Source organism: Malus domestica, chromosome 05 (genome assembly GCF_042453785.1).
Source record: "Malus domestica chromosome 05, GDT2T_hap1".
Taxonomy (NCBI): Eukaryota; Viridiplantae; Streptophyta; class Magnoliopsida; order Rosales; family Rosaceae; genus Malus; species Malus domestica.
Window position 1 is genome coordinate 32,502,930 of NC_091665.1, and position 16,502 is coordinate 32,519,431.

Here is a 16,502-nt window from a genome sequence, read left to right on the forward strand (position 1 = left end):
ATTGGGAAATGACACCTATTTACATAGAATTTAAACTTGGAAATTGGAGACCCCAAATTCCAAGTTTTTTTTTCCATGCGGAAATTCTAAATTTCTATGTTATTAATCCAAACAAGGGAATTGGTGCATGTCAATTTATAAATTCTGACTTTTATCCAAATTCTAAGTTTATTTCCCTCATCCAAACATAATGTAAAGCATTTTGCCTTTTGAAGAGCAGCTGCAGGGAAAGTATGAGGTACCCTTTTCTTCTTTGTGTTTTTTTTTTTTTAATTTCTAACTTTTATGCAAGACATGAAATATCGGAGGAATCAAATGTATGATTGTCACCAAATATATATATATATATATATATATATATATATATTATTGGTGATCATGGTAAGTCTGTGCATTAAATTCGAACAGAGTAAGGAAAACTATCAATGCACAGACTTATCATGATCACCAATAATATTCCACAAAAGATATATATACTCCTAGGCTAACATTTATTGGTTTTATTTTTAAACCTGATAGAAATTCAAACATCATCCTGCAGTCAAAACACTGCTGGAAGGCGGGACTGTTCCCTATAAGTATGCTGTCAGCACTGAATGAAATGTTTATTGAAGAGTTAAGGTAGGAGGCTTTAAGAACAGGGTTTCTCATAGCTCGAGTTCTCATTGTTGTCAATCATAGTGATTTCATGTAAGATGTAGTTAAAGCACACTACATGCAGAAGTAGACAATCTGTTGCTTATTGAACTCCCCCAGTTATCAGTTTTGACTCAAAAAAATATTTGATGATGACATGCTGAATTGAATATTAGCTAAAATTGTATTGAAATTTGCAGGCCAAAGCAGATATCGTTAAAAGAGCTCTAAGTCACCATTTGAAATTAATTGCCAAAAGTGTTGTTGTAAATGGAAGTGTTGTCAGTGAGAAGGCATTTTTTTCGTTTCACTTTATATACTATGCTCACTATCTGTTTAATATGTTTCATCGTATAAACTAAAGTCTCATTTCTCAGGTGTTTTCAAGTGACAACCCCAACTATGTGATTGCAAAATTAAAAGTTTAGAACTTTTTTTGGTTTGGAAGCTAATTTTAAATTCAGTTAGCTGATTAATTAATAGAGAAATATATAACAAATGCGTGATATGTTTTTCGATGCATATGAGCAGACATGGGTATTGCTTCAGTGGCAGCAGCTGCTATATAATGCTAGATAAGGAATTCTGAGATGCTAAGTGCTCTTAGTGTCAAAGATGAAGACTGGATAATCATCGTATCTGATTCCGCCTCAAGGTATACTTGATAATGTTGCCATTTATGTGCAATTCACTATATGATGTTCATGCCTTTAATGGGCCTGTCAATATATTTCAGTGCACCCACCAATTGGTTTTATCATCATACGTCATTCGTGAGAAATGGGATGGTGAGTTTCTCAATGCAGTTTTAATTTTTGTGCGAATAATGTTTGTAAAAAGTTTGTTTGTATTTAGTTCACCATTCATGCTTTTAAAGATAAGAAGTGCAAAGCTCACTCAGATGTTAGTTTTGGGTGGCAATTGAAAGATACAAGGATAAACAAAAATACCAACCAATTGAAAGGATAAATTCAATTGAAAATATTTGGTTCATCAATTATTATAGTTTGAGCTTTCTGCATTAAATGTCTTGTTTTCGGAAAGAGTGATTCATGTAATTGGGTTTTATTAAAATTTTCATGATTTTATACAGTTTTTCGTTTAAATTTGTGGATTCTGAGTTAATTTCTGATTGTATGTCTAAAATTTTTTGGAATTTGGCTGTTTCTTCAATTTCATCACCACCCATTCTCACAACTTCATCTAAAATGTTTTGCATGTATAAGATTCATGTTCATGGAGGTCATTTCAAACGGATTTCAAGCTGAGCTGCAGAAATTTGATTCAAATTGGTGGATTTGGGTAAGAAACTAAGAAACCATAATCTTTTCTTTCTGTTTTAAGAGCTGAATTTAATGGTTAAGTTTATGTTTCAAGATTATCTTCCTTTCTCCTAAATACTGAGTTTTATGTGATTACATTTGGCAAGTCTGAAAACGGATTAGGAATACTGAGTTTTATGAGATCTATTTGGCAAGTCTGAAAGCTGATTGCGTATGTTTATATCTTCCTTTCTCCTAAATACTGAGTTTTATGAGATCACACTATCTTATATTTATTGTATAATCTTATGCAGTCAGAAGAATTATCATCTTTTCCCTTTCATATTTCAACATATTTGGAAATACTTCAAATTTTTTGTAGTGCAGTTTGTAGTTAACATGATTAAATAAGTTCTGTTTCTTTAGTAAATTTTTATGCAGGAAAGAAAGTCATTTCTCATTTTGTATATGGCAGAGTGGACAGTGACTTAAAATTCATGCTTTTTTCCTCCCTATTTATTACCTTTTTCGACTACATAATAGTTCTATGACTCGATCCCAGTTTGTAATACTCATTTATATACAAACAAAACTTAGTCGTATTGTGATCAGACGAAGCAGTGGAGGTAGTGTGTATGATGGCATGTTACATGAGAGCTGATTTGAATTTTTTGGGATCAATTGACGTTGACTACTTGCTAATTTGAAATACTTAAACTATAACTTTTCTTTAATTCCTTTTTCTTTTGTATTTTCATTGGATTCGTTTCATTTTTCTGCTTGATTTATCTTAAGAATGTTTGCATCTTAATACTTACTTAAATTATGTTAATTTGTCCCCTTTTTTATAAAATTTTGTGCAATGTGAATGTGGGTTATTCTCAATCTTCAGATGGTGATTATTTGACAACTTCTACAAACATGTCTTCTCAGCCTCTGAAATACAGAGCTGATGATGAGAGGAACCAGATGTGCTGGAATCGGGTTAGAATCATTCTAAATTATTCGTTAAGTTATTGATAGAAAATATGGTTGCCTAGTCCACTTTTGTATTTTCATCATCTTAAACATTATCCTTTGATAGCACTTTGTTTTTATTTATGAACGAGCTATAAACCTTATCTTTATCATGGGTCACAGTGCAACGTTTAACGATTGAATTTGTAAGATGGTTTAGCAATTTTTTCAGAAACTTATTATAATCAGATAGTCAAATATTATGTCTTCTTCTTTTCTGCTTTTCTTTTTCCGTGTTTTCCCCATGTGGTAGCCTGATAACTTGAAAGTATGAGTATAATACTGATGGTACATGATCTATAAATGAACGCTTTTTTATTGCATGGATATTCATATATAGCAAACAAAGTTTCACTTCGTTGGTTCTTAGGTGCTACACCGTCTTTTAAGTTACTTTGTGTAAAAATTATTCATGTCTGTTGCGGCTAATACATTCAATCCCCGCAGCAAAGCGCGAGCATATTTTCTTGTTGAATATGATAAAAGGGAAACGGAAGACATCCCAAAAACACAACCCCAATTAGAGTTGTAAATTCTAAATGAAGCAAAATCATAATTACACAATTAAGATGGCAATCCAATCCACTAACCCATCAAACAACATTAAGTGTTAAGAATGATCCATATTAATGAGAGGATGGACCTTGCATGGGCTTATAAAAGGTTGGGCTTCCCATATTGCCAATTGGTTTTATGGTAGAACCCTAACTTTTTTTATGGTATTAAAGTAGGTTGTCCCACGTGGAAAGTAAAACGGCCACACACACTCCACAATGGTTACACACACTCCATGTCACCTTGTTGTGTTGTCCACGTGTTAAGCTCATAAATTCGTCACATGTGAGGGGGTGTGTTGAGAATGAGTCCCACATTGATGGGATGAGGGACCTTGCATGAGCTTCTAAGAAGTTGGGCTACTTCATATATTGCTAATTGGTTTTATGGTGGAACCCGAACTTTCTTCATTGAGAAATCAGACACTACAATATTCTGTAGAAAAAGGGAGGTAGAGTTGAGTCACCGTTAACGCGTTATTCAGCTACTCTCAGTATGTCAAGCATCTCTACCCAACTTTCATTCAACACAGATCGGCACGAAAGACTAAAAACCTAGCGAATTCATAATTCAAAAAGTTAGGGCACCCAAATCCAATAACTTGTTCGTCTTTGGATCACACTTTGACTCCATCTGTGTATTTCTTTTCCTTCCGCTACTGGGACTCCAATTTCATGATGCAGCAGAAAGCACCAAACGAAGATCATCAGCAACGATGCAGGTCTGTCGTCGATCGTCTACATGTTGGACGTCTACCAGGCGGTGCGACGAGGAAGAAGAAGGGAGCAAAGGTACGAAGGAGAAGGGAGAGGGTGAGATTAAAGGGCGGCTTAGCAGTCCTCTACTTTTTCAGGGGGTCTCGCTGAGACTTCTATTGAGGGACTTAGTCGAGGAGAGTTTCTCATAATTTTATTAAAATTAGTCCAATAACAAACACAGGATTATACTAACTTTTACTCTAGATACTAACTTTTAATCCAGTGTGAAAACTAGTGAAGGCAAACAAGTGCACCAATAATAGAGCAAAACAACATTAACGTATAGTTTGGACAAGAATGCATGACATACATGTTTGTCGCATCTTATATATAATACAAAAAAATTGGAATGCGACTGATACATTACTTTTGCAATGGTCTTAACTGTGTTCGGTGGCTTGGGATTAGCTCTTAGTTTAATTTTTATTAATTACGTTTAAAATGGTTTAACTGGGTTAGGTGGCTTGCGATTAGCTCATAGTTTAATTTTTATTAATTTATTACTAATTATGGATTAGTTGGTTTATTATAGTAAACACGAATTTTCCTGCGATGAATGAGACAAGAACACGTGTACAAAATAATATTTTGTATTAATTTTGGAGTTACAATCTCTTTTACAATTTGATCCTTTGATTCTATCTTCGTAAGGTGTAGATTTGTGGATGGGCAGTTGATCCAAAGAGCCATCAGGGCTTGGTCTAGGGATGAACAGTGGTGTAAATTTGTTGATGTTGTTGATCCAAATGGCCGTCAGGGCTTGATCTTAGGATGAACGAATCTTCAAGGGCCTTCGGGGCTTGATCTTGATGAATAGTTGCGTGGATTTCTTCAAGGGTCGTTGGGCTTGACCTTGATGAACAAGGATGAACGGACCTTCAAGGGCCTTTGGGCTTGATCTTGATGAACGAGGATGAACGGTTCTTCAAAGGCCCTCGGGGCTTGATCTTGATGAACGAGGATGAACGGATCTTCAAGGGCCTTCGGGACTTGGTCTTGATGAGCAGTTGACACACCCTGATCCCGATGTCCTCGGGACATCAAGATGGTCACGTGCTAGCCGACACCCGAAGGGTGACGAAAGCCATTTAATTTAAGCAAATGGTGAGAAATATGCTAAAACATGCAGTAGAGACTAATAACACAATATTAAAGTTCAACTGCTAACTATTAAAATTAGGATAACGCATAACATGTTCAGAGCATACGTCTAATACAGAATAAAAGCGAAATTTCAAGATAGAGAAATGCTATTACAATAGGTGTCCAAGCAGAGAAGATGTAGCACGAAATCACTGGTAGGGAAATTCCTCGTAGCTTAGATGTATTCCTCGTTATGAGGTCTTGAAGGGGGCGCAAAACAAACATGAGTGGACCAAATTGATATACATATATATATATATATAGTAAAACAGTTATCAATGTACTGACCCCGAAGTTTTATGAAAACACATATATAATGATAAACATAGGTTTTTCGAAACCTAGCATGATGTGCAATGTCTCAAATCATAACTTGTATATATAATAATCACTAGTGAATGTCCAATAACTTTCCAGGCCCCATGCTAGCTCCCTGTCTCTGAGCAAACAGTCAGAGGAAAATTACCCCCAGGCCCCATGCCGGCTCTCCATCTTTGAGCAAACAGTCAGAGGAAAAACACTTCAGGCCGTATGCCAACACCATAACTGTCGCCCGGGACGAACCAAAATCTATCCCTTCATCCCATAGAGGAATAGGGACCACTAGGAAAGTACAAAACTATTGAACATATATATATTGAAAAGCCACTTCATAATATAAAGTCATCCATCATATATACTATAAAGAGGTGTTCTAAACATGTTCTAAATATCATATCGTCATCCATCAGATATTCTATAAGAACATGGGTTATAGAAAAAATAGTAGTAATTCAATCGAGCCTCAGTAAGCATGTTATCTCAAAGCGTTTCATAGAATATAATCATTAAATCATGCTTTTCATGCATGCACTTCTACTATCAAAATATGCATTTTTGAAGGGGTCCACTCACCGTACACCGTTGGTGCAAAGTTGTACAAAAAATAAATAATGGAATCACCACTAATAATCACATATATTCACATAAAGGGTACATTTAGTCAAACTCTACTCAAACGATTGAATTTGGGAAAATGAACTTCAAAAACAGGTCCAGAACATCGAAATTAGCCTAAAAGAGGTCCTGGACGAAAACCTGAAAAGTCAACGGTTAAAGTCAAAGTTAACGCTGACCGTTGACCGAGTCAACAGTCAGACCGGGTCAAAGTCAACAAGTCACGGTCAAATTGGGTCAACCCGATTTAGGGTTTGGATTTGGGTCCGATTTGGGCCCTAGGGTTTGGGTTTAGATTTAGGGTTAATGGGTTTAGGGAAATAGGGGAAATGGGTTTAAAGGATTGAGTTAGGAGCTCTCTAGGCTTAGCCCAGACCCCCACGGATCGAGGGCTACACTGGAAAAGGTTTCCTTAAGGCCTTTGGGTCTTAAGGAATTTTAAATAAAAATAAAAACTGAAAGGGAAAGGGTCTTGGGCTGAAACAAAACGAGCTTAAGGCTCGTGGGTTTGAAAAACAGTCTGAAAGGCCTTGGTTGCATCGGAGAAGAACGTCGGAGCTTTTGCCAGCTCCGGCCAACTGCAAAAGTGGTCTTTAGGGTCCAATCTAGTTACCAACATGAAGAGGAAAGAGAGGAGTAAGTCTATAACTTTGGTTTGCAGTAGAATGGCCGGAGGTGATCGAAAATCTCCTTAACAACCACGGGCTTGCCGGAGATGGGTGAGCTTTCCCTGGGCCGATCTCGTTCTAAAACCTTGGAAATAACAAGGTAAAACTCAATAAACCACATCCAAGCATCAATCTAACACGGGTAGAGGAAACTCAAAGCTTACCTAACAGGAAAAATGAAGGAAAACTCGCCGAAGGTTCTTGGGGTGTGTGTGTGTGTGTTCACGGTGAAAGAAGAAGAGAGATGAGAGGGTTTTGAGAGAGAGAAGGGAGAGAGAGCAGAGAAAGAGAGTTGAAATATGAGAGAAAGAAAATAGGTCACGGGTGGGGGATAGAGAGAGAAACGTGGGGGTGTGTTAGGGTGCTACCACGTGGCAGTTTAAGGGTGGATAAGAATCCCACTTTAGATCTGGATTGGGTAAAAGAATAAGGGCTAAATTGATAATTCTATTAATTTTTTGGGAGAATTACAGAATTACATTTATAAGTGGGGGTGGGTGTAACATCAGTTGTGTGGATTTCTTCAAGGATTTGACGAAGAACGAAGAAAGCTTTCTTGATCCTTCAGGATTCTTGGGAATTTTGGGAGGTTGGATGCTTGAAAGCTTGAGAGTTTCATAGCTTCAAGGATTTGGAGAATTCTCTTCCAATTTGGGAGTAGAGAAATGTGTATGTGAATTTGTCATTTGAAATGGATGAAATGGCCTTGTATTTATAGAATTTTTCAAGCCCTAATTTTGAATATAATATTCAAATGAAATAAATCATTTCTGCCAGGTGTTGACACGTGTCATGTTTGATGACTTTTCCGGTGATTTTCAATTTTTCGTTGAGTCACATGCTACGTGTAAAATTTTATGTGACACGTGAACGTTGAAATTTTAATTATTGGTCAACATTTATTTCACCGAAATTTTGATGTTTACAAATGCCCCAACCTCAAGGCGCGTTGTATACATGTGCTTGTCACGTGTATGAGATGCGTTTTGAAGCCCTTTAATGTAGATGTCAATCCAAGAGCCGTCAATGCTTGATCTTGAAATGGACTTGAAATTTCTTCAAGGGCCATTGAGGCTTGATCTTGAATTAGGTTGAAAGTTTTCTTCAAGTGTCGTGGAGGCTTGTTCTTGAATTTTTGTTTGAAATTTCTTCAACGACCGTCGATGCTTGATCTTGAATAAAATTGGACCACAAGGAGCTTCACGTGGTAGATGGTCTTTGACTTTGGTAGTGGATGAATCGGCACGTATTTTGTTGCACTGTTGACTTTCCACAGCTTTGATCTTGAACTAGTTTCCTCCAATTGTTGACTTTCCACAGACTAATTCTTGACTTGGGCTGGAGATCTGAGTAAGGAAGAGAAGAGTTCCTCGGTGGTGATGGCGATTTGATGGTGTTGCATGGCGAGGCTTTGCATTTATGTGACGGTGCCATCAAAAGGTTGTTGAAGTTTATCAAGCTCTTTGATTAGAGCAATAATGCCGATCTTGGATTTGACTCAAACTCCTCCATCTGGGTTATGCGGTTCTACAGGGAAGGGTGTCATGCTATAATGATATGTTACGGCTCACCATGCTGCATTCTTCTTTGCTTGTTTCTTTTGCATGTCAGAAGTGGTGCGCAACCTTTTTCCTTTAAATGGTCATTTAGATGATCACTTCTCAGCATCTCATCCATGCTTGGCAGCTTTAGTGTAAAGAGCCAATATCTTATCAACTGTTCTGAGGTATTTGCTAAGGAAATTTGAGACGAACAATTGAAGATGAGCACTCGAGAGCAATGCTAGGTAAGCAACCAGGCAAAAGTTTCGAGCAATCAGTTCCAGATCAGAAGTTTGATTTCAAGTTTCGACTTATTACTTTCTTTCTCCTTGTCTTGCAGTTAAGAGCAAGGGTAAAGGAAAAGACAGGGAAAAAGCATGCCATGAGATATCTTTGCTTTCAACCCTGATGATACTTTTGCTTTTGAAGAAATAGCTTTCCACATGTTTAATCTTGAATCAGGCTGAGGGGGTTTCTTCTGCCAAACTTCCACCAAATGTCTGAATTTACTCCTTTTATCTGGAGCTAAACTTGATTCAAAGGTGGTGGACACTTGATCTTGAATCGGACTTGTGATTTCTTCAAGGGCCGTCGAGGCTTGTTCTTGAATGGAATAGAACCACAAGAAACTCGACGTGGCAAGTGATTTTCTGTCTCGTCGATGATGAATCAGCATTTGTAGTTCACCATGCTTTAGTGAGCCGACTTAAGAATATGAGGGCCAAAACGAGTCCATCAAATCTAGAGTACATTCGACCTTAATGATATGAGATCCTTTTGTGTTTAAAGAAGTAGCAGATGAACCAGCACGTGTTTTTGTCACGCTTGTCTCCACATGCTTTGATGCATCATTTTCACTTGCCTTATCTATTCTCCAGGAAGATGCGGTATCTTCTTTGGAAGTACATCAACAGTTAAAGATGAGTACTCGAGAGCAAGGCTAGGTAAGCAGTCAGGGAAGGGGTTCCAAGCAGTCAGTTCCAGATCGGAAAGTTGATTTCAAGTGCCGGCTGATTGCTCTCTTTCTCCTTGTCCTGCAGGGAAGAACAAGGACAAAGAAAATGACAGTGAGAAAGCATGATATGAGATACTTTTGCCCTGGTGTGACTTGTTTGCGGAGGTATTCTCGGGGAGGAAGAAAATTCAGTATTTCAAGAGGTTTTGCTGGGAGTGTACTGTGGGAGATAAGGAAGAGCTAGGCATTTTTTGCAAGTCTGCCTTACCATGAGGACGAACGTCGACATATATAGGGATTTCCCAATAGCAAGTAGTGGTACTATTCCTTTACTATTGTCGGCAACTGTTAGGTAATTGAAATAGTAAGATTCACGCGCTTTCTACTTTGTCAGAAATCTTTGACAAAGTCGTTCGTGATATCTAAAAAGTTGAGGTCGCGTCTGAAATGTGCCGACAAGTTTGGCTTTTGAAATTCGAAGAACTGTGCCTCTTCGATCTCTGAACAAGCGGCACGACTTTTGAAATTCGGAGAGCAGTGCCTTTTCGATCTCTGAACAAGCAGCACGGTTTTTGAAATTCGGAGAAATGTGCCTATTCGATTTTTGAACAAGCGACCTTGTTGCCTCTTCGATTTCCAAACAAGTAGCCATGTTGCCTCTTCTTTTTATAGAGGCATCAATTGCATTCCAAAAGCATGCTTAGAGAGTTGCTACCTGTAGGAATTTCCCTCTTTTTGTATTTCTGAGAATTCGATTTACCTGACCTCTTCTTCCTTCATCATTTTTTTTTTTTTGCAAATGGCTTGCCCTTATGACCGTCGTCTTGATTTGAATGTTGGGAAAAACGCTGACATGTCTTCTCAAGACAACATATGGCACCCATCCTTTTTATCATCTTCAGTCTTCTTACAATTGGGGACTCTGTGATGAAAAATGACATAACCGCTACAATGGTAGCTAGAAATCTTCTCACCCCCAAGGATAACAGAATCTTTTCCAAGCGGTCTAATGAGTTGGTTGTTCAAGACTTTTTGGCTTTCAATGTTCAGTATGCGAGCTCTGTATCAAATATGGGTCAACGCCTTCTTGCTCGAACTCACCAGGTTGAATCTTTGATGGCTAAGGTAGCGAGCCCTAAGCAAGAGATTAGAGGGCTCTGGCACGAGAATAGAAAGTTGCACATGCTTGCAAATAGTTACTCAACGAGCATGAAAAGAAAGTTTGACCAACTGCAGGAATCCGAAAGTCAGATTCAGAGCGACTATCGAATGTTTGTGGCTTTATTCCAGAGGCACCTATTGCCTTCGTCCTCTAGAGTTTTTCTGAGTGTTGAGGCTCCAAACAATCAACTTCTGGTGCCTCTTCTTCCTGGAGTTCCACTGAGTGATGAGGCGCCACCTGATCAACCTTTGTGAAGGCTTCCTCATGTTTGTTGCTTTCTTTTTTCTTTTTTTTTTTTTGACTCATGTAAAATGTACATTTATGTAAATTTTGTGAGAAATCAATAAATGAGCTTTATTTCATTCTATATATATACGGGTCCTTTAAGGGAAGGGATCCCCATTTTTCAAAAAAAAATAGGGACACCATCTTGACCATTAGATCTGGCTTTAATAAAATTATGTGGTTGAGATTAAATCACATGCCACATAATTTCATTAAAGCCAAATCTAACGGTTAAGAGGGTGTCCCCATTTTTTTTGGAAAATATGAATCCCTTCTCTTAAAGGCTTTCTATATATATATATATATATATATATATATATATGTGTGTGTGTATTTTTTTTTTTTCGGCTGCCTTGCACCATCAATATTTTTTTTTTATTCTTCTTTTTCCCAATTTACATGTCTGCCCCTTTTGCTTTCTGCACACCATCATCCCTTAACAAATGATGGCTATCATTTTCCCCTTTTTTTATTATTTCTTTTAGATGGTGCATGATGCACCGAAACCTTTATAACTTTGTTTTTTTTTTTTTTAAATTTGCATGGTGCTGTCCACCACGATTCCACCATTTTTTTTAATATTATTTTTTCTTCTTTTCAGAATGGTGCCCGTGCACCTTCAGAAACTTTTGACCCTTTTTTATTTTTATTTTTTTTCTCTTTATTTATTTATTTTTTTTTGCCGTCCACCATCATTTTTTTTAATATATACATAATATATGTATATATTGTTGTAAAATCAACAATATGTGCAGTGGAATAAAAGAAATAAGACACAAAATTTACAAGGTTTCTCTACAATCAGTGTGACTAGAGTACGTCCTCTGGACAACAGTGGTGCTTTTATTATAATTTGGAATAATATGAGTACAAAGATAACTCTATCTATTATCTCCTCTTCCTCTCTTCTCTCTTCCTCTTCCTCTTCCTCTTCCTCTTCCTCTTCTCTTCTTCGTCCCTGCACTTCTTTCTTCTATCTCTCATTCATTTTATAAGCAAAGAGAACACTATTCACTTTACAAATTTTCCACAGATGAATAGTGAAAATACTGTGCATAAATAGTAACAAACTATTCATGTGGGTCATCCACATATTATTCACAACACTCCTTCTTGAATGACCACAAGTCTTCGATTGACTCGTTAAAAACTTAATCTGTTTTTGGATGCTCCCCCTAATGAGTATCTTCCCCTAATTTCAAATCATTTAGGTTGATCGTTGATCATTCTGCTTCAGTCTCTTAGCAAAAAAAATAATAAATTGTCAAAATAGGTGCTTTACTTGTTGTTAACTTTCCACAAGCTTTTTCTTGAACTGAGCTGGAGGGCTTTCTGCTAGACTTACATCAAAGGTCTGAATTTTACTCCTTTTATCTGGAGCTGAATTTGATTCAAGGGTGGTGGACACTTAATCTTGAATCGGACTTGTGATTTCTTCAAGGACCGTCGAGGCGTAATCTTGAATGAAATTGGACTATGAGGAGCTTCACGTGCCAAGTGATCTTCAGCTTTATCGGGGATGAATCAGCACGTGTTTGTTGCGCTTGTCTCCACATGCTTCAATGTATCATTTTCACTTGCCTTATCTGTTCCCCTTGTAGAAGTGGTATTTTCCCTAGTTCCCCCCATGCATGTGTGACATCTTCTCTTTTAGGATTTGTCCACTAATGCAGGAGTGGAATGCAACCCTTGCATTTGAATGGTTCATCACTTCTTGGTGACTCATCCATGTGTGGCAGCTTCAGTTTAAATAGCCAACATCATATCAACAGTTGAAGATAAGTACTCAAGAGCAATGCAAGGTAAGCAACCAGGCAAAGGTTCTGGGCAATCGATTCCTTACCCGAAGTTTAAGTGAATGTTCCGACATATTGCTTTCGTTATCCTTGTCTTTGCAAGTAAGAACAAGTACAAAGGAAAGGACAAGGAGATTGCATGATATGAGATACTTTTGCTCTCATCCCTGATGATAGGAGATATTCTTGCTCTGGTGTAACTTATTTGAAGAGGTATTCTCGGATAGGAAGAAAGCTGAGTATTTCGAGATGCTTTGTTGAAGATGCATTCTCGGAGATGAGGAAGAGTTAGGTATTCTTGCAAGTCTGCCTTGTTATGGAGAACGGAGATCGACATATATAGAGATTTTTCAATAGTAGGTAGTGATGTTGTGCCTTTACTCTTGTCAGCAACTGTGGTGTAATTAGAACAGTAAGATTTACGTGTTTTCAACTTTGTCAGAGGTCTTAGACCAAGTTGCACGTGATATCCAAAAAAGCTGAGATTGCGTCTGAAAAATGCCAACGAATTTTATGCAGGAAAATATGGCTTTTGAAATTCGGAGAGCGGTGCCTCTTCGATCTCTGAACAAGTGGCTATGTTGCCTCTTCTTTTATACAAACATCAATTATGTTCAAGAGTATGCTCAGAAAGTTGATGCCTATAGAAATTTTCCCCTTCTTGTACTTCTGATATTTTATTTGACCTCATTTTTTTCCTTCATCATTTCTGAAAATGGATTGCCCATCTAACATTTGCTTAGATTTAAGTCTTAGGAGTGATACAGACGAGCATCGTCAGGATATTATATGGCGCCCATCCTTCTTATCTTCTAATGGTCCTCTTACAGTTGAGGACTTTGTGATGAAGAATAACATAACCGCTACTGTGGTAGCTAGGAATCTTCTCACTCCAAAGGATAACAGAATCCTTTCAAAACGATCTAATGAGTTGGCCGTTCAAGACTCATTGGCTCTCAGTGTTCAGTGTGCTGGCTCTGTTTCCAATATGGGCCAACGCCTACTTGCTCAAACTCTCCAAGTTGAATCATTGATGGCTAAGGTGGCAAGTCTTAAACAAAAGATCAGAGGCCTGAAGCACGAGAATAGAGTGTTACACGTGCTTGCAAATAATTACTCGACAAGCATGAAAAGAAAGCTCAACCAGTTACAGGAATCTGAAAGTTGGATTCAAAGTGATCACCAGAGGTTCGTTGCTAGATTCCGAAAGCAACTGATGCCTTCCCCTTCTGGTGTTTTGCTAAGTACTGGGGCACCACATGATCAATCTCCAGTGCCTTCTCCTTATGGGGTACTTCCAAGTACTGAGGCTTCACATGAGCAACCTTTGTGAAGGCTTCATCATGTTTGTTTGTTTTAACTCATGTGTATGCACATATCTGTAATTTCTCGGAGATATTAATGGATAAGCTTTATTTCATTTAATGTATTGTGTCAAATACAATAAAGCATATACTTCACTAAGATGTGGTACTTCTAGACCAAACATTAATTTATCTTTACCCTCACGAAGATAAATGATTATTCTTAGTGTCGACATCATTTGAGTATTTAACTCATAATCTTCAATCCATATGATTCTTTAATATCATAAACATCATGGATAAGATTCGTGTTGGCATATTGTTCGATCTGTAGTTTGAGACAATATTCCTCTCAACACTTTATAATCTTTCTTGACTCTTCAGGAGTTTCAATTTAATATCATCAACTCTTCAGGAGTTCTAATTTAATATCATCAACTTCTTGCAAGAGATTTTAATATGTTGCAACAATATCATAATTATAGTACTCACTAAGGCAATTTATACCATTCATTGGTATTAAGTACATAATTTATGCTTTATCCTTCGGGGGTTTACTTCAAGCAATTTGAATCCTTCAGGGATTTTCTACACTTCATGACACATTTTCCTTTGGAATTTATACAAAGCAATTTGCTACCATGTATACTTGAGGGATTTACTTATTGAGATATGATGTGGGCAACTCACAAACCTTTGTATATAATTCTCCATTCATATGAACTCGTTTACAAGAGTATAATTTCAGGTTTCAATTAGTAACATTGTGTCATATCATGTGAGTGTAATTCACTGTATTACAAATGCCCATATGTAACCTCATTGGTTCAACATATTTTGGCTATTTGTATTGTATTCAAGTATATAGGTCCATTTTTCCACGTTCTTACAAAATTGTAATGGAATTGTCTTTCTCCATTTTGGCCAATAATTTTGTTGATGGAAAAAGAACAGGACTCAATATCAACACAGCTCATTGATGAATTTAGTAGCTACTTGTAAAAACCAAAATTACCATTGGTTATCATCAATTTGAGATCCCACATTCTCATGTGCATGCGCATGCATAAAAACTTTTCATTTCTTTTTGGATATCCATTGCCTCTTTAACTATCTCTTCCTGGATAGTCATAATTTAGAGAATGCGGATCATAACCTCCTCTTGAGGGTTATAGAGCTTGGATTTTAATCTTCACTTTTAGGAGTTGAGTCATTGGAACCTATATGTCTATCATGCTCCATGCATGAGACATCAACATTCCCATGTCCGCGGATTGTCCTTTCTAGAACGTGTATCCATGCGGCGACTGTCATGCTTCTGGCATGCAACAATTATGCTTCGGGAATGCAATAGTTCAGTAGTGCCATATTCTTCTTCTTTCGAATGGCTGAACCTTTTGAGTCTGAAAGTCTGCCACGCTTCAGGCGTGTAACAGATAATCATTTACTGCCTCACTATATTGTCCAACAAGGACATCAATTCTTGTAGGCACATTTGCAGCAAGTATATGTGATTTCATCACTTTCGTTGCATCATTAAATGCATCTAGCATTTGATTGATACATCGTTGCATCATTCAATTATTCTTACTTCATTTTCATGTTGATTGCTTTGTGAATCAAAATAAGACAAATTCTCTTCATTCTTCTGGAACTGTCTTTTCTTATCATTCTTCTGGAATGATATTTTCTCATCATTCTTCTGGAACGATGTTATTTTCTCCCCCTAACGGCGGGAAAATTGTCTTATCAAAATGACAGTCCGCAAACCACGCGGTAAATATATCCCCAGTCAAGAGTTCTAAATATTGAATGATAGATGGTGTTCAACATCAATGCCCAATTCGCGATGATGCCTCATTTCAGTGCAATAGGCACAATGATAACACAACCAAAAACTCGTAAATGTATAATGTTTGGTTGGTTCCCAAACACGAGTTGTACTGAAAAGTATTGATAGTTGGTAACATTTCTCAACCGAATTAATAATGCATCATGTAAAGTTTACATGTCCCTATGTAGAAAATTGTCAATTTCGTTTTCATGAGCAGAGCGCGGGTAATTAATTTCATTCGCTTAATAAATACTTCTGCTAAACCATTTTGAGTATGGACATAAGGAACTTCTGGTCCTTATTTAATAGTCTGTAGACTTAGACTTTTATGTCCTTTATTACAATTAAGTTGAGGCACTGTGGCACTTCAAACTTACAGTACTCATCAAGGAACTTCATGTCTTGATCTTGAGGATCAAGAGACTTCATGCCCGATCTTTTTGCATGATGGAACTTCAGGTCCAATCACTTTTATATGATGAGGATCAAGAAACTGCAGGTTCTGATCTGATCAAGGAACTTCAGGTCCTGTATATACTTATCGTAACAAAAGATAAGTACAATAAATAAATTAAAGCAATAGGCGGTAATTCCAGCCATAATGTATAAATTGCATTTAAGTAAATAAAGCTTGTGACAAGGGCTTTAAT